Source organism: Ceratotherium simum, chromosome 11 (assembly GCF_057802395.1).
Source record: "Ceratotherium simum simum isolate JZ-2026a chromosome 11, ASM5780239v1, whole genome shotgun sequence".
Taxonomy (NCBI): Eukaryota; Metazoa; Chordata; class Mammalia; order Perissodactyla; family Rhinocerotidae; genus Ceratotherium; species Ceratotherium simum.
In genome coordinates, this window is record NC_141910.1 from 57245085 (window position 1) to 57256590 (window position 11506).

The window sequence follows — 11506 nt, forward strand, 5'->3', positions numbered from 1 at the left end:
ACTTTAGTTTGCAGGATAGTTTGCAGAATGCCTTAAGATACATTTTCGTGAAGGAAGAGTGCACTAAAGGAAGTCTCGGTTAATAACCAGGTCAGATATTCTAGTAAAAGCAACGTGTGACCTCCAGGAGTAAAATGTTATGTGTGAACTGCATTGTGTTTTGTGTGTACTGTGTGTCCTTGTTGTGAGTATTAACTGCATCTAGGTCTTGAGATGTGCACATCTGTCCATATGAACACACTCACACTCTAGAGCTGTCTGCCTTAAAAGTATATCCAATTCAATAAACCTCACACATTCCTGTTTAATTTCATAAGATGGAGACGACCAGGAAGACTCCTTGGGGTTCAGTGGTCAACACATCCTCACAGGCCTATTAGCCTCTCTTTAGCTGTGGGCATCTGTTGCCCCAGGGTCTGGCAGTGTGGATTGGGGTTGGTGCCAGTTCCCGTGGAGCCAGTGCTGTTCAGTTTTCCTGATATGAGCTGGCAGACATTGCCTGGGGTGGGGGTAGGACTAGATGACCTCTAAGTTCCCTTCTAATCTTAAGACACTGTGACAGACTTAGAAGACTTGGCACTGATATTCTGCAATATTAAACTATCACCCCTAGCTATAATTTTAAAGCCTTTTTATGGATCTCTCCCACTTTTTTTAGAAGACTTTTCCAAAGTGTGTAGCATATAGATAGAAATATGATCCATTGATTCTGTTCTTTTTTTTTAAATTGCACCATAGTATTAATATAATTATGTGAAAGTGTATGACCAAATATGAAATTCTTCATACACAAAAAGTCTTAAACATTTCCTAACTGCAGCCCAAACCATCAGAAGTTCTGTGCAGGAGGAAGCCAAGCTTAATTTTTAGAGGAATATCGAAGCCAATGAAGCAAACCAAGGAAGCTGCCTGTGGATGTAAAATTTTGGGCACAATTCAGTTCAATTCAATTCAATTCAACAAACGTATACTGAGTATCTACTAAGTGTTGGGCACTGTGCCAGGTGTCTGTTCCGTATGAAGGGGGCTTGTTTGTTTTTAGGGATTGGTACTACACAGATGGTTTTCATAGAGATGGTGAGAGATGGATCAGAGCAAGAGCACAAGTAAGCAGTTTTCCATTTAATAATCATAATTATAAAAACAACCTAAAAGCTACATTTACTGAGGGCTGATCATATGCCAGGGCTTATGGCACACAAGGCATTATATATGTATATGAAGGTTGGTATATGTAGTTCCTAATCCTTATGCCAACTCAGCAAAGGTAGTTATTCTTACTTCCTATTTTACACAGAAGAAAACCAAGTCAGAGAGAGGTTAAATCACTTGACCAAGGTCACCTAGCTATTAAGTGCTGAGCCAGATTTTGAAAACATAATTGTCTGATTTCAAAGCCAGCAGGCTCTACATTACATCTACATTCATCTACATTTCATCACCTTCCATGATAGCCATTAATACTTGGCAGAAGGGATGAAGAAGGGGCTCGCCTGGCCTGTGGCTCTTGGTGAGAGTGGCTCAGCCTGTGCTCAGCCCCTCCTCCAAGGTTGCCTAAGCCAGGCACCTCTCCTTGTTGTTATTCTAAATGGGCCAGACGGGTGATCCAGGTAAGAAGTGAAGAGACAGCTTTTGCACCTGGCTTTGAGCTTTGTTAGACGCTCCAAGTAGTCAATTTAGGTCAAGTATATTCTAGCCACCTTCATAAAGTCTTTCTTTCTTCTGTTCAAGTCAATTTGACTACAAATGCAACCTCCCTGACCTCAAATCTATCAGCAGCTCTGAATGGGGCCCATCTACCCCTGGGTCCGGTTCCTGGTCAGAGGGCAAATCTTGCCTGGAAGTGAGACTTTGAAAAGGTACTTGGCTTAGTTCCCTGAAGTCAGTCACATGCTCTCAGCCCTCCAGTCCTTCTCATACTGTTGGAGCCACCCAAGGGGAAGCTCATATGAAAACAGCAGGTTACTCCCCATCAGCAGAGATACATCTTTGCCCGCTGTGATGGGTTCGGCTGGTCTGGCAGCCACAGGCAAGCTGTGTTTTATTCGTGAACATCCTTCTTCTTTCAGGAGATAATGGACTCTAGTTAGGAGACAACACAGTAAACACAGCATAAACATTGGGATGTGCAGCTGGAATGAGACTGCATATAAATAAGAGTGCTGGGAGCCAGGGAGGTAATAAGTCAGGAATGCAATGGAGAAAGGTTATTAAAAGAGGAGCTTGTAAAAATCTGCAACAAGGCTGAAAGCTTGGAGCATTTCTTGATTACCAGAGGACTAAAGGCAGCAGCCTGTCTCATCTGTCCTCTGACTAGCTGGGTTACTGGACACCTCACTTAAAATCCTACTGTTACTTATTTTGTTCAGTTGTTAAAATTGAGATTTTATACACTTAAAAAAAAGTTCTAGGGCTGTTGTGAAGAGGTGTGCATGAAGGCATTATGAAAAAAGCTGATATTGGTACATAAATGGAAGGTTATATGATTCTTAATTTTGGAAAGTGGCTGAAGTTGCTCTTTACACATTTGAGCCCTCTTGTTGGTTGACTATCAAGCAAAGTTATCTTTTGTAAAAGAAATCTCTCAGGGACATATCAGGCTTAAAAGGAACCAAAAGTATGTGCTGCTGTGTTATAGTTAAAACAGAAAGATCTTTTTTATTAGCTTTGTGTTAGTCAGGATATGGTAGACTATGCTGCAGTAACAAAAAAATCCTGAAATCCCATTGGCTTAACAACAATAATGAAGGAGGATGTTCATATCATTCTGAGACAACACCAGTGTGTCCTGGGCATTTCTCTTGTTTCTCTCTTCCAAACAGTGAGTTCTGAGTATTAGGCTGCTTCTGTCTAGTAGCTACACCATGACTTCTTGCATTGCTACAGAAGGGGAAGAAAGGGCTGGATCCCAAGATGAAATGTTTTTAATAGTCAGGCAAGAAAGTGATTTATCACTTCTACTCCTATTCCGCTGTTCAGAACCCAGTTATGTGACTTCAACCCAACTGCAAGGAAGGCTGTGACATGTAGAGGAGCCCATGGATGTCTTGGTGAGCTCTGTGGCTGCCTCACCTTTCTTAAAGTTAGTATCTGGCTAATGAATATATAGAAGAGCTTGTAGTCATGGAAGAGACTATACTGCGTTGATGTTGCCCCAATGACTTGTAAGTCTGTGGCCAGGATTATGAACCTGCATATTTTTTGGGGAGAACAAGATTCCCAAAAGGACTTACCAACCAGCTGTAGACCGGCTATGTGGGTCTATTGTGATTTTAATTCTGGAAACTGATGTATCTGCTCCCTGGTTTATTCAGGGTAACACTTAAGTAATTTAACCATATTTCCAGGCTAATTGCTGCCATGCCATCTTAGCAGCTATGATATAATTGGGATAGTATTACCTTCTAGCCTTCTAATGCTGAGGCTAATAGCTTTGGTCAGGCATTTTACTATTGATTAGAACACTTTATTAAAAGCCTTGAATCATTGTGTGAAAAGAAAACTTGTTAAATGCAACCGTATATATCTTATAGCGTAACATCTGGCATTTTCATAGTCTCAATTCATCATAAATTGCTGACATTAGCTACTACCTTCAACCTTTCTCAATTTTAAAGTGATTCAATGGTAACTTTTAGAGTTGCAGAAGATATCTCAGCATTAAGATTTTTGAGATTTAAATTAATTTAACAAGGAGGCCATTAAACTGATGTGGTTCTAATGCCATGGCGGCCTATCTAAGCAAACCAAAATCAAAGCCTGTAAATGTGTCAAGGTTACAAACTTGATACCTAAGGACAACCAATCACAGCCAACTTGGCTTTAAGCTATAGCCAATCAATAATTCCTTACTTTGCTTCTGTCTTTTCTCCATAAAATTCTGTCCCTGAGCTCCTATCGGTGGAGCGCTCCTAACCACTTCCGGTTTGGCATTACCCAATTCAAATTGATTTTTGTTCAAATAAACTCTTAAAATTTTTAATATGCCTCAGTTTATCTTTTAACAGATTCCAACGTTATTTTTTATGACTTTGAGGCCTATGTTTGAACAGAAAGGACATCAATAGAAAGCAATTGTTACCTTAAAATAGCACTCTGCGTTTAATTTTAAATACTTTTTCCAGATGGACAAGCCAACTGTGTTCATCAGTGTTTGGAACTTCCCAGCAGTAAAATGCTGGTGTGTAAAGGTTACCCTTCCATTTTATCTTCAACAATGCAGTCTGTTCTTAGACTGAGTCCATCCTCCCTCAGTTTGTAAGCTTGATGATTTGAATTCACCAATCCTAAACTCCATCTGTTTGTTGCCTGAAAACAGTTGAATGGATTTCAATAAACTTAGAAACTGTAAATAAGTTGTTGAATAAGCCTGAACGATGGGTAGGATTTAAACATTGAGGATGGTCAGCCATTATATTTATTTAAGACTTATAGATGTGGATTTGCCCATCTCATCATCCACAGGTCAGATGAGAATTTCTTACTTTCTCATACTCCAAGTGGTAACATCATTTGCTTCAAACCTTGCAGAAGAAAGTAAATCCAGACCAAATTTAAGCTGCTGGATCTTTCCCCTCTGATTTCCCTAGGCCCTTGAAATCCATCATCCATACATTCTTTTTGCATTTCCATCAGTTTTCCTTCAAAAGAAATAAACAATAAACAAAGGGAAAAAATGATAACACAATACATAAAACATTTGTGTATTCTTTAAGGATTTAAATATATTCTAACAGCAGAGGCTGTAGTGCTTTAAAGGCATTGTTGAAATCCCAGGAATTCTGGGGAACACATGTTGATGTAAAATAAAAGGAATAGATGACAAAATCTCACAGAACAAGAGCTACCTTTTTTCCCTAACTGCTATTTACTGCAAGTATATTTCAAGCATTGCTAAGCATTTTCCACATGGTATTCCATTAATATTTGCAAAGAATTTGTGAGTTATACTTTCTGACCTCATTTAGCAGATGAGAAGAGCAAGTCTGGAAAAGGCTAAGTACAATGCCCACACCACAAGGCTGGTAAGTAGAGGAACTGGGACTCAAACGCAGGGTTTCTCTCCATCCTCTCCTTTTGATTCTTTCTGTTTGTTTTCATTGAAGAGGTCGGGTGGTGCCAGTGAATAAAATGTGTCTTTCTTCAAGTTCTTTGTTGCTTCCAGAAAGTCTGTGTTGATTAGGTAAAAGAAGTTGCTCCTGCTTTTGTTTCATAGATGACCTTTGATACTCCTATTTCATATAATTCTTTCAAAGGGACAGCTAGGCTTGCGTGCGGACTTCCTTCTGTGCTCACATTCCTCAGAGATGGACACAGGCATCTGAACAAGATTCGAGTCCTTTTTTCTGTATTTCTACCATGAAATAGGGATTCAAAATACATTTCAGGTCCTGTTTGTTTTCATATTGCCAAATGTCTGGTACCTTTCACTGATTACCTTTTTAAAAATTAAATAAACTTTACTGAGATATAATTTATATACATTTAAATGAACCCGTTATGAGTGTACAGTTCAATGAGTTTGGGTAAATACGTATACTCGTTTAACCACAGCACAATAAAGATAGAAATTTCTATTACTCCAGAAAGTTCCTTCCTACCTGTTTGTCATCCATCTCTATGACTACATATTGGGTCCAGGCAACCCTTGATCTTCTTTGTGTGACTATAAATTAGATTGACATACTGTAGATGTTCATATAAATGGAATCATACAGTACATACTCTTTGTGCTTTTTTTTTCTTCTCAGAATAATGTTTTTGAGACACATCCTTTTTGAGTGATGTATCAGTAGGTAGTCCTTTTTATAGGAGAGTAGTATTTATTGTATAGATATAACACAATTTGTTTACCCATTCACCTGTCGATGGATATTGGGGTGGATTTCAGTTTGGGGCTATTATGAATAAAGCTATTATGAACATTTTTGAATATATCTTTTTGTAAACATATGTTTTCATTTCTCTTTGGTAAATATCTAGGAGTAGAATAACTGGTTAATACGGTAACGATATGTTTAACTTTGTAGGAAACTAATCAACTGTCTGCCAAAGTGGCATACCCCTACAAGCAATATATGAGAGTTCCAGTTACTCCATATCCTTACCAACACTTGGTATTGGCAGTCTTTTAAAATTCTGGCCATTCTAGTATGTGCAGTAGAATTTATTTGCATTTCCTGAGGACTAATGGTTTGGGGCATATTTTCAGATGCTTATATAACTTCTTTTTTTTGGTATTTTTAAAAATATTTTGTCTATTTTAGAAATTGGATTGTGTCTACATATTATTGAGTTGTAAGAGTATGGTATATATTCTGGAAACAAATCATTTGTAAGATATATGTATTGCAAATATATTATCATACAGTATCATTTTATTAGCGTCTTTTAAAGAACAAATTTTTAAAATTTTGATGAAGTCCAATTTATCAATGTTTTTTTTTATAGTTTGTGTTCTTTTCTGTTCTATTTAAGAAATCTTTACCTATCCAGAGGTCACAAAGATTTTTTCCTATGCTTTCTTCTAAAGTTTTAGAATTTTAAGTTTTCACATTTAAGCCTATAATCATTTCATGTTAATTTTTACGTATGGTATGAAGTTTTATTTATTTCCGTATGGGTACCCAGTTTTCCAGCACTTTTTGTTGAAAACACTATCTTTTCCCATTGAATTACCCTGGGGCCTGAAAATCAGTTGATCAATTGATCATATGTGCACAGGTCTATTTTCAGGCTCTGTTTATCCTATGTCTTACTTTGACTTTATAGTACATCTTGAAACCAAGTTGTGTAATTCCTCTGTTTTCTTTTTTTTTCTTTTCAAAATTGTTTAGGTATTCTATATTTTTTTGCATTTCCTTATACATTTTGGAATCAAGTCACTTTCTTAAAAGAATATCCTGCTGAGAATTTTACTGGGATTGAGTTGAATCTACAGATCAATTTAGGGATGATTAAAAACTTCAGTTTTTCAATCCATGAACATGTAATGTCTATCCATTTATTTTAGTCTTATTTTTTCCCAGCAAAGTTTTATAGTTTTAAGTGAACAAAACTTGCACATATTTTGTTAAATTTATTCCTAAATATTTAATTTTTGATGCTATTCAAATGGTATTTTTAAAATCCAATTTTTCATAGTTTGTTTTAGTATCCAATTAATTTTTGTACCTCGTTTCCTGAAACTCTATACAACTCATTATTTGTTCTAAAAGTTTTTCTCTAGATTTATTAGAATTTTCTCTATATATGATTATTTCATCCATGAATATAAACACTTTTATTCTTCTTTCCCAATCTGTATGCCTGTTTTTCTTTTTCTAGCCTTTTTGAGCTAGTTTAGACCTCTAGTAGAATGCTGAACAGTAGTGGCGAGAGCAAACATCCTTGCCTTGTTTTTGTCCTTCATGAGAAATAGTTTAGTTTTTACCATTAAATATTATCTTAGTATAGGTTTTCCATAGATACTCTTTACAAAGTTAAAAGAAGAGAATGGGTGTTGAATTTTGTCAAATGATTTTGCTACATCTATTAATAGGATCGTATGGTTTTTCTCCTTATTTTCTTAATATGGTAAACTATGTTGATTGATTTGGGAATGTTATACCAATCTTTCAATGCTGGAATAAGCCCCAAATGTCATGATGTATTATTCTTTTTATATATTGCTGTATTTGATGTGCTAATATTTTGTTAAGGAATTTTGCTTCTATAATCATCAAGGTCTTCAGTTTTCTTTTCTGATAATATCTTTGTCTAATTTTGGTGTCAGGATAATACTAACCTCATAAAATGAATTGTAAAATGTTCTTACATCTTCTATTTAGAAAGGGTCTTGGTGTAGGAATAGTATTATTTCTTTCTTAAATGTTTGGTAGACTTCACCAGTGAAGACATCTGTTACTTGGAATTTTCTTTGTTAGAAGATTTTTAATTAAAAGTCCAATTGTTTTAATAGACCTATTACTATTCAGAGTTTCGATATTTTCTTGTGCTGTTTTGGTAATTTGTGTTTTTTGAAAAATTTGCCCATTTCATTTAAGTTGTCAAATTTATAGAAAAATGCTTATTCTTAGTGTTTTCTTATTATTTTTAAAATATCTATAAAATACCTCAAATTCCAGTGGAGTATAATCTAAGTTTATTTCTTACTCAAGTAAAATTTGCTAGAGGTCATATTAACCCACAGGGGTTCCCAAGCATGTATTGAATCAGGGATCTAGGTTCTGAGATCTTGTGGTTCTGCAATCTCCATGCATGGTTTCCATACCCACTGCTAAATGAAGGGAGAGCTAAAATGTCTGGTAGGGTTTTTCCTTGCCTCAGCTTGGAAGTGAAACATGTCATTTCCACTCACAGCCTTTAACCAGGAATAGTCACTTGGCTCTGTCCAGGTACAAGAGATCTAGAAGATGTAGTTTCCACTGTGTCCAGTAAGGAGAAAACTTGATACTGATAAGCACTAATGATGTCTACCACAGTGTGCATCTGTCACCTGCTACTATGTTTCTCTACACTGCTGAATAAGCACATCAGACCACATTACATGGCTGTGATCCCTTCCACTGTTCAAAGGACCTTTAGAACTTTTTCAAAGAACACAGCATCCCATGCAGGGCCACTCAGGGGATCATCAGGGTCAGTCACGAAGCAGAGGGAGGGAGGGCAACTGTGGGCAAGCACCTTTATTGTGATTTCTGCGGGAAGGAAAGAGCAAGGCAGGGCAAGCATATTTAGTGTTGGCTAATTTGAAAAATTTCAGCAGGCTCTGGGGCATAAGGGCTGTCAATGGCTGTCTGTTACTTGGCCCTGAGATGATTACAGTAGGTTTATTAGGCCTGGAGTATAAGAGTTTGATAAGGGAGGTGACTGGGGTTGCGGACTTACTAGGCTGCTCACGAAGGGGAACTGACTGGCCTCTAACCAGGTCCTCAAAACTGGGTCAAGATAGCATTTAAAAAACCTATACTACACAAGTATTATTTATTGTCCCCATTTTACATTTAGGGAACTGAGTCACATTGGGGTTAGTTCATTACTTAAGGTGATCTAATTATCTCCTAGAAGGCCCTAGAATTTGGACACAAAAATCTGATTCACTGATGGATATGCTTTCCAGTGCAGTGCCTTACACATAAGAGAGGTTTAATAAATGCTTTCGTGTATCACACTACCCAGACAGAAGCCTGGGTTCCCCACTCTGCGGCCTCATTTAGCGGCACGGCCCTTCCTCTTCTCACGTAAGACCACGATATGTCAGTGTCACAGAGGGGCCACTGGACTCAGAGGAAGTACTTTCTTAATCCAGTTTTCAATGAAGGCAGAGTCTTTCCATCAAGAGGAAGCACAAAAGAGAAAGACAGTAGATACTGTGGGCAAGGTGGCAGCCTTCCAGGGGATGGCAATAATTAGAGCTGGTGAATGAAGCTTTTCTAAGACTAGATTTCTGTAGAACAAGAGGTAGCCTAAAACTCCAATGTCATCCTTTTTAAGGGTATATGGCATAGAACCATCACATTCAACAGTGATTTAGGAATCTCAAGAACTAAATGGTGCTTCCCACCCGCCCCAACCAATCTTCTAAGCACTGCTGTCCCAGGCAAGCCTGCTGACTGCTGAATCCAGCTTTCTGGGGGAATAGCCAGAAGTCCACGAGTTGGCACGTGTTGGTGTTTGGGCCATATGAATATTAAGACCTATTTGCAAACACTATAGAAAAGCTAAATTGAGTTAATTTCAATTTCTTGAGTTGAAACACTGAATTAAAAAACAATTTAAATGTCTCAGTCTTTTAGAAAAAAATCAATGCTTTAAAATTAATTTCATTTTTTAAACTTACTGTTAACTCAATAAAGCCTTTTGGGCTTTTTAAGCTAATTGTCTTTGAATTCATTTTAAATTCAAAAGTCTTTATAATTTTGATAATATTTTAAACACTATCCTCACTATAGCAGTTCATATTATAAACTTAGAAGGATACAGAAAAAATTAACAGGGCCCTACTGCAAGAATGATGCACATATTTTTGAACCATTCCTATTATTTTTGTAGAACAGTAGGAATTATATTATCCCATTTTTGTTTAATGAAATCTTATGTGTGTACATGTCTATGTGTCTATGTATAGAGTGAAAATTTATAAATTCGCGGAAAAAAATCTGAAAGATTATCCAATAGAATGTTATCTACGGGATGGACATGAGGATTTTACTATAATTTTTATCCTTCTTTTTAAACCTGATTATTTTCAGCAATTAAAAAAAATTATAACTGATAAAACAAGTGATTTAAAAAATATTTTAAGCCTTGAATCAAACAATTTGAATGTGGTCAGATTCATTTTGCCCATGCATGAATGGGACTTAAGGCTCTTCTTAAAAGTTTGCCCACCTATTATGAACATTTTCGATGTCATTAGTCTTCCACAACAATGATACTGTAAGTAGTTTCATAATCTTCTACTTTATAAATGTATAATCACTTATTGTCAATTTTTAAATTTTAATTTCAATGGGAACACATGTTCATTGGGAATAACACAGAGGTTAAGCAAAGCAAAAAGGATAAATATTCTCCATCACTTTCCACTCCCCTTCTCTAGATGCACACATTTTTAAAAGTTTAATGTACCTTTTTCTAGACCTTTTACTACTTACATACACATTTAAACAGTACAAGAAAGTATCCAATGAAAAGAAGTTCCTCCGCTGTCCCACATCTTCCTTTAACTATTTCTATTTTTAATTCTCCTAGTAGTAATCTGGATATGATTTACCAATTCAAAGTATCATTTGTTGATTTGCTTAGTATATGAGACATTTCTGTTACTTACACAACTTACTTCTCTCAACCTTCAACCATCATATTTTAGTTTTAAGTCTGTTGGTTTATTTTCTGGTTTTGGAATTACAGTAAAATATCTCTTTCTAGACCCATCTACATACAATTACATTTACCTTGGCCCTTTAGGGCTGGGACTGGTAAAGGGTTAGGAATGTGGAGTCCATGTGTTTTTGCTTGGCATCTACACATGCACACCAGGATTCCAGCTCATTCAATGACCCAACTCTTCCTTCTAGAGCAGCCATAGGCTCACAGACAGCAGCCTCTGCATTCCAACTGGTAGAAAACCCATAGAGAAAGGAAAGGCAAGGAAAATGTGTAGCCAGGGCTCCTGTTGTCTTCCTCCACTATCTTGAATTCATTTAGGTCTGACTTGTTGAATATATGGACACAAAGCCCATGAAGACTGTAAGACTAAAGAAAGTATTTATCCTCTTTTCTGGACATGCTCATGACCAGAAGGAGGATGAGGTCAGAAGATCTATCACCAGATACTCTTCAATATTCCCCAAATTAATAACTGTTTTCAAAGGGGGAAAGGTGACCAAGCAAAGAGCTGGGATTTTCTGGAAGTAGTTTTTCAGAGAAGTATTATTTCAGTGGTCCCATCTGTCAGCCTGGGATCACACACAGGGTGGCAGACTTTTCAGAGGGAATGAAG

General features: G+C 36.8%; 1 non-coding gene across 1 annotated transcript; it reads left to right on the forward strand.

Annotated features, from left to right (window-relative positions):
- The first annotated feature begins 9944 nt into the window (after positions 1-9944).
- LOC147916013 (U6 spliceosomal RNA) lies at positions 9945-10047 on the forward strand. The gene has a single exon (XR_015553708.1). It is a non-coding gene; the product is annotated as a U6 spliceosomal RNA (small nuclear RNA).
- The last annotated feature ends 1459 nt before the right edge of the window (positions 10048-11506 follow it).